This window comes from Equus quagga, chromosome 15 (assembly GCF_021613505.1).
Source record: "Equus quagga isolate Etosha38 chromosome 15, UCLA_HA_Equagga_1.0, whole genome shotgun sequence".
Taxonomy (NCBI): domain Eukaryota; kingdom Metazoa; phylum Chordata; class Mammalia; order Perissodactyla; family Equidae; genus Equus; species Equus quagga.
This window is the reverse complement of record NC_060281.1, coordinates 67572412-67586164: the sequence shown is the minus strand read 5'-3', so window position 1 is coordinate 67586164 and position 13753 is coordinate 67572412. Positions and strand designations below refer to the sequence as shown.

The 13753-nt window shown below is 43.2% G+C and overlaps 1 pseudogene; it reads left to right on the top strand.

Annotated features, from left to right (window-relative positions):
* Nucleotides 1-13753, top strand: part of LOC124227125 (transmembrane protein 132B-like) — a 37245-nt pseudogene that overhangs the window by 11910 nt on the left and 11582 nt on the right.

The window sequence follows — 13753 nt, the reverse complement described above, 5'->3', positions numbered from 1 at the left end:
ATCCCTCTTGGGGCCCGGACAATCCCAGGCTTACAAATTCTCCATCTAGAAAGCCCAGTGTTAAGGGAATTTCTCTTTCCTATGAGTTTCACCAAGAGCCCTGGAATTGGCTTGGACTGGAGCAATTGGGGACCTTCCCATGCCTTTATTGGTCTCCTTTTGCTAAACTTTATAGGATGCTAATAGTCACTGCATTAAGGCTGCCAAATTCTCGCTTTGTGACCGATGTCTAGTGCAAACTGAATACTTTCTAAGACAAAGCTGAAGTTTCCCCCACTGAAGAAGCACCCTGGTTGACCTTGAACAACGCAGCAGCCTGGCCCGTCGCTTGGTGTGGCTGAGGGGTGCACGGACCCCCAGATGATGGGGCAGCTCCCAGCGGGCGCCCGGAGAGCCCCGGGCACGTTAGCTCTCTCCCGAACCTCTTCGCTCTGCCTGCCACCTGGAGTCCAGCAGACTTTTATGTTTACTCCCTGCCCCTGTCGGACCTTCATTTTGACTTTTAAATCAGATGCTGTAAACGTTCAAATTCTACTCCCCATCCTCTATCCACACCACTCTCCCCGTCTCTCTATTTCTTCCCTAGTTCTGTGTCCACATTTCAGTCTCAACACTTAAATAGAATACTGCATTCCTCTCTATTCATATGCCTGATGACACACTGCAAACAGTCTTTACAATTGTGGTTATATGTGGGTAGATATCCAGCATAGATGTCTATACTGCAGGGTGCAGAGTCTGGAGCCGCATGGCGTGGATTCAAATCCTGGTTCTACTACTCTCTCTGCTACAAATTGTTTAATCTGCCTGAGCCTTGGTTTCTTAATCTTTTCAAAATATTCATTCTATTCTATTGAAGGGTCTTCTGGTTTGTTTTAGGACCAAGATGAGAAGATTTTCCAGTTTTCCCAAGTTTCTTCAGGTTGTCCTTTCTTCCCAGCAACCAGGAGAGAAGAGAATGGAGAAGGTAATTTGCCGCATGATTCCCAGGTGCCTGGCCCTCTCCTGGAGCCCTTCAGTCATTATGTAAAGTGATGGATACAGCAGTCCTTGAGGATAAAAGGGATAGCATCTCCATTTCACAGTGAGAGATCACGGCTCTGGAAGTTTTCATGCCAAGGCCATTCAGGTATCAAACAAGTAAAATGAGGGTTGAGTCCTGATCCACTCTACTCCAGAGTCTGTGTCTTGTCAGTTAGGAGCTAGCCCCCATGATGATGTAAATTAAGGAAACACTTTATGAATCTCGAGGACTTTTAATTGGGCAGCGTATCTGTGGGAGGGCCCCATGCATCGTGACTGTACACAAGTTTCAGAATGAAGGCTGAAGGATTGAAGTGAGCATACCAAGGTCAGTCGGAGTCTGTTGACCCCCTGGGAAGCATCTGGAGAGCCAGCACTTCCGTGTGGACCCAGACTGATGTTATCCACACGGGGCAGTATCTCATTACACTGTGTCCTGAAGATAATGTGTACACAAAACGAAACAAAAAAACCCCAATCAGATGAGAAACATTTAGAGGAGGTCTTTCTCCAGAAAAGAAGGCATCCTTTGAGGTTGAATCAATACGAGGCTATGCACATTCTCTACTGTACCCGGGTTCGTTCAATAACCAGTGGCGGCACCAATCGATAAAACTTCAGGGACCACGGCCTGTCAGACAGACAGAGGCAGCAAACTGCAGAAAAGTAGACGTCTACTCTCTGGGAAGAAGGAATTCTTTCAAGTTGAATCAATAGTCCCACATCTCCAGCTGCATAAACCATGAAACGTTGATAGAGTTGTTTCCAAAAACCACAGCTAATAAGCTTTGTTGTTACTTGATTTCACTTCAAAGCTTGGTCTGTGACATTGAGCGAAAGGCAGGAAAGTGTTTTTCACTTGCATTTCAGGGAAGACAATGTGCAAGTGAAAATCAATGATTTTAACATGGAACTTCCCCCTTTGTGGGATGTAGGGTTTGTGGACTGACTTGCAGACTTGACCTGATGGGTCTGCCTCAGAGCGTGGAGTGCAGCCTGCAGCCTCTGGGCATGGCCTTTACAAATCCCAGGTACAGGCGTACAAAGGTCCTTATATGTGATGAGTTTGAAGTAATCCAGGTTTTCTCAACCCTGACATTTGAGGTCTGATAACCCTTAATTGTAAGGGTCTGTCCTATGTGTTGTATGGTGTGCGCCAGCAGCCCTAACTTCTCCCCACTAGATGCCACTGGCAACCACTTGTCTGAGTTGTGGCAAGCAAAAATGTCTCCAGTCATTGCTAAAAGTCCCCTGGCGATAAATTTGTTCCAGGGTGAGAACCACTGAGCTCAAATTCCAGAAAAATCAGTGGGAAGGAGGAAAATATATTGGACCTTGTAAGCTAACATTGAGAAGGCTGGGGACTTACAGGTGATGGGAGCCAGAGATGAAACCGAGACTGGGCACTTTCTATTTATTGTTTCTAGGCATCAATTTTATTCCTCCAGACAAGCTTCTCCACAAAATAGGGACCATGGCCACAAGTAGATTGAAGCTCCTATTTGTAGAACTCTATAATAAGGAAGGAAAAGAATCTTCTCCAACTGAGTTCAGTTAAAAAACTCCTGAGGAAGGGATCTCATCCAGCTTGGCAACAAATCTTCCTGCAAGTCACTTCTGGAGCTGTCTGTGTTGGGAGGGAGCTGAGGGACTCCGGCCGGGCCAGCTCAAGTGATCTGCTGGGCAGGAGTTTCCTGCTGGGGGAAAGGAAGAAGCTTTTCTCATTCATTCATTCACTCATTCATTCATTCATCAATCAATCAATCACATACTTTGTGCCACTCTGTCCTCTGTGTTGGGGGTATAAAGATGACTAGCTCACTTGTGTCCTGCCTCTGAAAAGTGAAGTGTATTAGATATGCAGCTTAAACTGGGACAGAGTGCTACGTCATCTCAGCAAATGATAACAATAAACTCTATGTTAGTGATTTGGGGAATAATTGAAATGGGTCTGGAAGTAGATGTAGAAGTTGGGAGGCAACGGAGGGAATTTGATTAGGAAGACAATGAGAAACAAGGCATTCTCATAATTGAAAAAGCCGTGGCTATTTTAAAAAATGCCTGATGTGCTTGGGGAAATTCGAGATACCAATTTTCCTGAAGAGCAGATGAAGGGGAGCATTGGGAGGTGATACTGGAGGACAAGCACGAAAGGCGTGGAAGCCGAGCAAAGGAGTTTGGAGTTGACGCTGTGGTCAGAGAAGAGTCACCGGACGGTGGTCATCCAGCGACCATTTTTAAAATTAGCTTAGAAAATAAAGAAATTCAGACAACTCTGTAGGAGATGGATAAGAGAGGAACGAGTCCTTCTCAAGTTCTCTTCCAAGGATCAAAATACTCTACTGCAGTACCTAAAGGGAGACCAATGGAAACATCGGTGACGATTTTCATTGAAAATTTAAAGACTCAGAGTGGGAGGCACCATAATATCCTCAAAAATCCTCTCTTGTCTCCATCCCACGACCATGACTGCAAGGTCCTGTGGGGTCTGGGTCCTGCCTTCTCTGACCACCCCCTTCCAGCCACTCTCCACCCCATTACTTTCTTTGGTTTTCTTTGTAGCATTTACCACTAGCTGAAATTTTCCTTTAACTTGTTTGTTTGCTTGGTTCTATCTATCACCCACAACAGTCTGTGATCTCCGTGAATTCTCACACGTCTCTGTCTTTCTCTTCTGTATCCACATCTAGCATAGCATCTGGTACATACAGGGTGTTCAGTAAATATTCACTGAGCTTGTTCATTCATCCGTCTATTATTCATTTATTCAGTCATTATTCACTCATGCATGTATCTAGTCATATGTTCAATACAGCATTTAATGAATGCCTACTCCAGCTGGTTCATTAAAAAGAGTAATCTTAGCTGAAATGTGGATATTTGAAAGGAAATAATGTCCACATTGATAAACAGAAACAGATAGATGTTTCAATTGGTGCTTCTGTGTCACAGTTTAGATGCTGTAAGAGTTCCCTCCTCAGTAGAGAAGTCTTCCTTTGACAGACAACCCAAAGAAAGATCTTCCCAAAATGTTTACTTGTGGATGGGTAGAGAACTCTGGAATGTAACAGCTCATACTTCGTGTGGAGAGTTTATTCTCAAAATCATGGCTGTCCAGGATGTAGAAATTGGAATATCCATATGCTGGTGGAAAGTACTATGGTGCACCTACTTTTGAAAACAGTTTAGCAATTCCACAAAATATGAAACATGGAGTTCTAATACGACCCAGAAATTCCTAGTTACACATCCAAGATAAATGAAAATATACATCCATACAAAAACTTGTACATGAATATTCATAGCAACATTATTCATAGTATCAGAAAAGTAGAAACAACTCAGATGTCTATTTTCTGATGATTGGATAAAAACACATGGTATATCCATACAATGGAATATTGTTCAGCCGTAAAGAGGAATGACATACTGATAGGTGCTACAACATGAATGAACCCCGAAAATATTCTGCTGAGGGCAGGAAGCCAATCACAAAAGGCCATATATTGTGTAATTCCATTTACATGAAATGTCCGGAATAGAAAAATTCACAGAAACAGAAAGTAGATTAGTGATTGCCAGGGGCTGGGAGGAAGAAGGCATGAAGTGTGATTGCTAACGAGGATGAGGTTTCTTTGGGGACTAATGAAAATATTCTAAAATTAGATAGTAGTGATTATTGTACAACTGTGAATCTACTAAAGAATTACCAATTTGTACACTTTACAAGTGTCAGCTTTATGATATGTGAATTTTATCTTAATTTTAGAAACTCGTGACCAGGTTACATGAGAGAAAGACTGTGAGAGATGTTCTGGAGAGTCTCAGGCCACAGGGTCTCCTTTAGTCCACGAGGGAAGACACTTTGTGCAAAGAACCATGTGTGGCAAGAGTACAAAGGGTTATTACCCTCAAACAAAGATGGTTGGATGTAGGGTGAAACATGGGTAGAAAACTATTTGTTAGAAAATACTGCTTATGTGATTTTTGGCTTTCATGCGAAAGAGATGAAGGCACCAATTGTTGCTACTGAGAAAACATCCTGGAAGCTTTGCTGCTATTAAGATTTGAAGGCCTTCAGAACCTGCTAAGGAATTTGGACTTGGATTTATAGCAAAAATGGCAGGAATAAGATGCATGCCACAGCTCCCCAGCACCTGTCCAAGGCAGGCATCACTAATCAATCCTTGCATTCCTCTTGCCAGAGCCCAGATTCCTTCTCAGGATGGAGCTCTTCCCAGGAGCCTCTAGGAATTGATTTGTCTTCAGAAATGTGATGAAATCAATGGGAGCCAGGACAAGTATCTAATAAGGACTGGAGCATAATGTCAATGAGGTACGCAATTGTACCAGATTGTTTTATACATTGAAGATAAAAATAAAAATAAACCCACCTCCATGTCTTTCCTCGGACATCAGAATCACACTGTCAAGAAAAGCATTTGCCAAAGTCCACAAGGTGGCAGCTCTTGAGGCCGAGACAGTCCCAACTCTTGCTTTCCTCGGCCAGCATCCTGCTTTCTTGTTTTCCAAGTGGGGCCAATCCTGAGATTTGACAGATTTCATTCCAAACTTGGATTTCTTGCTTCTCTTGAAAAAATCAGATGCTCTAGAAAGACAGGGTCAGCATTCCCACCTGCAAACAGTTGTGGCTGTGGTGGCTGCCTCCCTTGAGTGAGATATGCTCATTCCAGCGTGGCTGGTCCTCAATATTCCCAATTGCGTTACACCAGACCTGATGCTACATTGCCTCTCTGAGCCATGCACGGTTTTTTGTTCTGTCCTTGTTTACCTTGTCTGAACAGTACTTCATGAATGCCATTCCTGTCCAGGAGCCCTGAGAACTTACGGGTAAATTACCTTTGTTGTAAATTGAATTATATCATGAATGTACAAGATAAGAGCATAATAAGGTTTTTTGTGTTCTGCCAGTGTAAATCGACTTTTTCCATAAAGAAACGGGTATAATTTCACCATGGCAGTCAGGGTGGGGGAAGGGCTGGTAGAAACAGCATATGTGTCATCCTACCTAGTTCAGAGTCATTTTGATTGCAGATGGAATTCTCAGGCAGCTGAGAAAAAGTTTTTACAGGCAGGAATTTCGTCTATTTCTATTCGTGGGTGGAACGATCACAAGTCCGTCATTGTTAAGGCATTTTATAATGCTGAGGGCGTTGCTTGTGCACCGAGAGTTTCCTCATGAAACACCAGGGGTCGGCTGGGTTCGGAATTTCTGGATCTCTTGAGAAGTACTCACTGAGAGTGCGAGTTCAGATGTCCAGCCCTCTCTCGGCAGCAGGGAGCGCAGCTTGTGTCTGCCAGGTCCTGTCTGCTTGGGTCCTTCAAAGTCCCTCTTTTCTCCTTTCTGTTTGTGGAATAGGTGGTTGAGAGACCACCATTTGTATCTGCTTATGTCCCTTTTCCTGGAATCACAGAGAAAACTCTGTTATCGATGCCTCATACCTTAAGTTCACAACACATGATTCTCTTATTTTCTCAAGTGTTGTTTTTTTCTAATAGAAACTTTCCTGAGTAGCTTTAATAGACGTTGGAAAATTTCTGCAGAACTTCCTCTTGAAAACCTGTTTATCCTGCCAAAATATCTTTTTTTAACCTAATTAATTTATGTGCAATCCTCGAACACCTCAGCTTTGGCTCCGGCATCTGTGCCGATGGAACCTAATTAAGAGGGCTTCTCTCCAGCAGGTCCAGGGTCGCAGTAAGAGCTGGTGCGGGGAGCGGGGCAGTGCCATATGCCGGGCTTCCACCAGACAACTCTTAATCCCTTCCGAGGCATCGTTGGATGAATACGAAGTGCTTGGATCTTTTCCTAAGCTAACAAGCTTTGGTGGCGCTTTGATTAAAATCCTCTGAGTCAAGGGATGAAACGCTAAAATGAAAACATCCCACAAATAAGCATATGCTAAACTTTGCACTGAGTCATAGTCTTGGAGCCAGGATGCTCTGAAATTTTGATAAGGAATAATTTTTGGAACATACTTGTCTGGAAAAAGTAAAAGCTTATTAAAAGTGTTACGGGTAGAGCATTTTCCCCAAGGGAGAAAGACTGACATGTCTTGGTTTTCCCATAGTAGTGGCCCATCAAACAGAATCCAAAAATATTCTGTGCCCAGCAATGTGTTGGAGGTTGGATGCGGGAAAGGTGTCAAGGAATTCTGTTGTAAGGATGCTCTGTGGGTCCCAAATTAAGGTGAGCAGGGGACCTGTAGTTCTGAGGTGAAAGCAGCCACTGAACAGGTGCACCTCCCACGCCCCCATGAGAGCTTTGGGGAAATACAATTAAAAATAAAATCTTCTACCAACTCAGAAAATCTCTTTAACAAAAGTAGAAGAGTGGGGCCAGCCCCATGGCCAAGTGGTTAAAGTTTCACCTGCTCTGCTTGGGCAGCCCAGGTTCACAGGTTTGGATTCAGGGTGCAGACCTACTCCACCCATCAGCCATGCTGTGGAACATCCCACATACAAAGTAGAGGAGGATTGGCACAGATGTTAGTTCAGGGCGAATCTTCCTCAAGCAAACAAAAGAGGAATATTGGCAATGGATGTTAGCTCAGGGCAAATCTTCCTCACCAAAAAAAGAAAAATCTAAAAAAGTAGAAGAGAAAGAAAACAATTTTATTATCAAATAAATATTAAGCCAGAATGTGATGTGCATTCCAGGCAATTCACTAAGAGATTGCAAAAACAGAAAGAAATCACATCATTTTATATAGTGAAGCAGATACATAATAGATTGATATGATATGTACATATCTATATACAGATATCAGTCCATCTCATACATGTTCTCAAGATAGACAATAACTAGTCCTTAAATAAAAGGATTCAGCATCCATGGTGAGATGCAGGGCATCCTAAATTCACCTGTGAATTAGGGGAGTCACCAGCGTTCGCTACTTGACTTGAAAGAAAAACTTCTCAGTCTTATGATAGGAGGTGGGTTTGCAACTTGTAGGCAGATACTGGCTGAAGAGAGGCTCCCAGCCTCCCACAGAAACTGAGAGATAGGGGCGATAACGCCCCTGATATTTACATTTCAAGGTGAGGGATCCCAGGTCTCTGAGAAAGACATTCCTGAGTTGTACAGCGGGCAAAAGGCTTATTTAGCTTTTGAAAAGAACCATATACATTTCAAAGGGGCAGAGGAAGCATTCACAATTACAAGTTTCCTAAAGTAAATTCTCTAAAAGAAGGGAGACTCTCTTTCCATTTTTGCTCAGGGAAGAATTAAAATTAATTTGGCATAGCACTTCAGTTTGCATGCTCCGCTTGGGTGGCCTGGGTTTGCGAGTTGGGATCCAGGGCAACGGACCTATGCAAGGCTCGTCAAGCCATGCTGTGGTGGCAGCCCACATACAAGAAAAATAGAATGAGATTGGCACAGATGTTAGCTCAGGGCCAATCTTCCTTGCCAAAAAAAGCCCACAAAACAAAATTTAATTTTTCTTATGTTAAAATTTCATTTGCCTGTACAGAACCCTGAGTAGTTTACTAAGTAGTATATCATTTGTATGTGGGTCTTTAGAAGAGTGAGTGTCAGACCTGGGAACACAACCTGGCAGCAGAAGAGCTCAGTGGCCCAAGGTCCCTTGGTTCTAGTCACTGGCTCCCCTGGCTGGGAGTTTAGTCGAAAGACCAAGGTGATTAGTCACCGACTTCTCACTGTGGGTGTATTCCTATATCTCCCAAGGACCGTGCTGCTCCAGAGAGAGGGCCAGGTCTTCTGTCCCTGCGTGTTTGTGCTGAAGTATTCACCCACATTGGTTAAGAACCCTGGTTGTGCGTTCAGATGGCGTGGGTTCGAATCCTGGCTCCGTCTCTTACCAGCTCTGTACCCTTGGCCAGTTTGGCCTCTCTGAGCCTCATTTGTTCTGTTATGATATAAGAATAAGAATACTTTACCTTACAAAGTTATTGCGAGGATTAATTGGCTATAGTGCCTATTAAGTTCTAGGAACAATGCCCAGGACACAGCAAGCCCCCCTTGAGGGTAGTGATTAATATCCCTGCCTTATTTCAGGAGTTACTGACTATAAGGCAGAACAAAAAATATATTGGGTACTCCCTAAGTGTCAAACACTAAGCCATCACTTCACAAAACTATGTAAGGGATATTAAATATTCTTTTGATTCTGATGAAGAAGATTATTAAAGATTATTAAAGGTAGTTTGCGTATCTTCACACAGAAGTGTCCGTTTCGTGTATGTGTGAGGAGCGTATCTGATTCTGTACCTTGTCTTCATTGGTACAGAGCTTCCTGTGTGTCGGGGTGAGAGCGGGGTCGTGAGGGGCGACTACAATGCACGGCCAGGTCTTCTTCAGTCCAGACAGACAGATCAATACAGTGGCGAATTCAGTGGCGAGTGGGCACAGGGGTTAAATTCTTGCTTCTCTTCTAGACAGAAAACAAAGCAGTGGGCGTTTCTTACGGGATCCTCAGATGAAAGATACTTTCCTCTCAAGAGGCTCCTCGTGCCACTATTACTCTAAAGTAACGTTGCAGCAAGAACGAGCAGGAAAATGATGACTCTCCGAAGGCGACTTTCTCTAGATGGTATTTGCAGACCATTTCACGCACGTTCACAAAGGAAAACGGCACGAACCATCCATCCTTACTCTCCAAGTCCACATCACCTTCAGTTCTTTTCTGACAACATTCGAAGGCCTGGCATTTGTATCTCTTTGCCCCTCCTGGGACTCAGAGAGCCTGGCAGTATCATTCAGCTCAATGACGGACTTCTGACTCTCATATTTTTCTGTGTCTATTTCTTTCCTCCTCCCGCCTCACATACAATTAATGTTTGATGTGATACAGGTAGGTCTGAATTCCATGTCAAAGGCCAAATTTACCGCTTTGGAAGCAAAGTCCAATATTTATCAGCTTTCTGGCCAACTTTGTAAAGTTTACTCTTCCCGTCTCCTCTTCGTCATGCTTCCTCACTGTTTGAAAGGAACTTCATTCCTCATCGTTTCCAGTGATGGAAACGAGAGAACTTCCTCTCCTTTCCTCAACACGAGTCATTCCCAGCTCACAGAATGAAATGGGGCGAGAGGAAAACTGCACAGATGTATTAATCCATCAGCTCATAGTTGCTGAGCTCTGTCTGGACTCCTCCCAGTTTGGTTAACTCTGTGATTACATGAGGTCATCAAAGATCCAGCTTCTTTCTTCCTTCTTCACTCTATGCTCTTCATATCAACTTGGTCCTTCGGCTGAAATAGTTCCAGGAAAGGCACCTATTATTGTGTCTGTTTTTAAAGCAAATAAACCCTTTCCAGAAGCACCCTCTCCCACTGGCCTGAATCACAGCATATCACCATTCCTAAACCCATCCCTAGCAAGAAGGATGGGATTAAAATGACTGGCAAATGGAAGTGAACAGATTATCTCAATAAAATATTGGTTATTTTAGGAAATAATAAAGTACGTGTGTGTTTTGGGACATATAAAAGTGGTGGTCTATGGAATAGACCACCAGTAATATCTGTGTCCGATGTGGATGAGAAGATTCCAGTCTGGGGAAGATCTGGAAAAAGAGTATTCCAAGCAGAGGGAGAAGCAATTCCAAATGTCCTTTCATATTTGCATTTCATTCACCAATATAGGTCCCAGAAGAAACCAGATAGACCAGTGATCATTTGGCTGTTTGTGCTTAGTTGTAAGCTCAAACAAGTGGTAGCCCCGATCACAGCTACAGCGCCACATGTGGTATATTTGCTAGGGCATATCAATATGGTCTCAGGCATATTGGCTATCATTTGGGGAATTAATCTGTTTAGTGCATTATTTTCTGTCTCACTCAGGAAAGGAGTTCAGAGACAGTTTGCATTCACGTGAGACAGACAACAACATATATTTGCAGTTTCTACCCAGGGCTCTGTTAAGTTTTCTCTCCTTTTCCAGAATACCTTCAGAAGAGATCTGGACCATCTGGGCACACCACAGAACATCATATTGATCTATTACTTTGATGGTATCGAACTGCCTGAGCAGGGTGTAGGTGGGTGTGATGCAAACTTGGAAGAGAGAATAGAAAAGACAGACAGTGACTGTCTGTTGTGATGGATAGTCAGTGGACTACTGATCCCTCAAACTCCTCTCTAATAAGTTTGTCATGAGAAGTGGAGGTACCCCAGAGGCCTGGAAGATCTGCTCATCCATCTACACCCAGCTGAGTGGAGAACTGTATCTGTGTGGCTCAAGGGTGAACTGGGTCCAACACACAGTTGTGTCACTGTGATTTTCCTTCAACAGAGGACTTGCTACCCATTTGTAAGAGTTGTAGCTAGATAAAGCTCTCCAACTGTGAACTCTTTCAGGCTCCAACTCAGCATTTGCCCCAAGATTCTGCCTTTCTTGATACATCCTCACTTGGTGACTGAAAATGGTGGTTCAACTGAGGTCACACACTTCTTGAGGCAGCTTCTAGCCAACGGGTGAGTAAGATGGTGTAGCCAAGATCGTGCTCCCCTCAGGATGTCATCAACCAATGACCAGCAAGGTGATGGTTCCAGAGTCTAACCATTCCCACCTAACACGGGATCCTCTAGAAGCCTGTCCCAAAAGATGGACAACAGTCCTGAATGCTATTTGTATAATTTCAGTGTTCATTTCTTATGAGTCCAGAATTCCTTGTGGTTTCCAAAGCCGAGTCTTATTCTAAGGGTAGGCTACCATTCATGAAGTTTTATAGCAGGAATTAGTAGGAAGAAAAGGAACTGATAAAGAAGGTACAGAGTTGAACAATTATCAAAATTTTCTACAAACGAAGTAAAATTGAATATATACCTGTGGGTTTTCAGAAGAGAAGAGTTCTAGAAATACATACTGAATACTTTAAACACAGGAGAAGGTGAGAGGCAGCCTCCTATTTTGCATCTAGTTTATATCAGAACTTTATTGCTTGTAGGTGAGCTCGTATGCTGTAGGCTACAGCAATCACTGGGGCCAGGGGCTGGCGTGGGATGTGCTTATCTTCCTTTTCTCCCAGCCTGTGACCTGGAGGGAAGTATTCAGAGGAGAGGCCTCTACCGTGGGGCTTCTCTGGTCCCCCGAAGGAACCCCGGGGAATAGCCGTCAGGCTCAGCCCTGTCAGCATCATAGGTTCTTAAGATAACAAAAGGTGCTCATCTATCCCATTTTCAGCTCTTATCGAAAATCCTGCCACGATTGTTCTTTTTACAAACCTGGACATGATAATGAGGTTTTAAAACCCTCAAACATGCTCTATAAATCAGTTAACAGCTCTGTCAATGTGACCTTTTCAGTGTGGTATAATTTATGTGCCTGGTTATTTGGAAATAGCAAGGGTGATGGACGAAGTGGGCTATCTCACGGGAGATATGAAGAGTTAAGAAAACGCCCCCCTCTGCTCCTTCCTAACAGTCTCGTGATGTTAAATGGCTGAACCTGGGTGCACTGGCTGTGGGATGCTCCAGGACGGCGATAACACGAAGAAGAAAAACACACGTGGCCTGTGTTCCTCATTTTGTTCTTGATGCCCTTTTACTAAGAGGGAGACTAGATTCTCTCTTCAGTAACCTCTGTTAACATTCACATGTATTATATATACACATATATGTGTACGTATATACATATATATTACATATTATACAAATACATTTGTTTGATTTTTTGTTTTAAATGTCTGGAGATTACTATTTAAATACTACATACTGTAAAGGATTTAATTATAGCTTGTGGGATATTCAGTTGGGAAATAAACTAGTTGACACTTCAGAAGCTGACAAATTATTTTGCTTTAGGGGAATCCTGCAATTATTTAATTTCTGAATTTTTAACTATTGCCTCTTATGAACCAGAAGGAGCCAGCTTCGGCTTCCACACTCACACCACTGCTTGTACCAACCGAGATTATCAACATATACGTTTTATAAATTTGGGAAGTGGTGTCTCAATCGTGTTTGATTTGCATGTTTTTAAATAGGAATGAGATTGTGTCTTTTGGTATGATTGAAAATGCTTTGCATTTCCTCTTTTTTAAATGTTCCTCTACTGTTTTGTCTTTAAAAAAAAAACAAACCTGGAATCTTCGTATTGTTTTACTAGATCTGAGTCTCAAGGAGACATAGGAATAAATAAATGGACGGTAAGGGATTGGCTCATTCTAGCTCCTAATTTTGATGGAACAACCAAAGGTGTAGGATTAACCGAAAAGTCCTGCGGGATCAGCTATCTTCCATACTCTGTAGTGATGTCGGTGTTAAACTGTAGCATCCGCTTACCTGGGATTGGAGCTGAGATGCACAAACAGCTGCAGAGAGGCAAAGGGAGCATCAGAGAGGACCGCTTACTATTTCTGCTTTCTGGCTGATGCTCTTGTCCCTGCGCTATTCCATCCTCGAGCCATCATTTTCTTCTATATCTTTCCTTAGAAGTCATATGCAATAAACATGAGTTAAGTGCCTTCCATGTGCTAGGCAGTGTTTTTTGTACCCAGGATACACCAGTGACAAAAGCAGGCAAAATCTCTCCCCCAGTGATGATACCGGCCCTTACTTGTCTGTGAAAGGTGTCGAAGCCCTTCGAGAGAGATGTGGAATAACTGTAGGTGTGTAGCAGTGGGCAGCCCTGTGAGCAGCCCACACCAGATGTTGTCTCCAGAAGTAGTCAGGTTCTCCTGAGCCAGCCTTCTCACTTTACTGGGCCTCAGTTTCAGCATCTGAAAAATAAGATTGTGGGCCCCC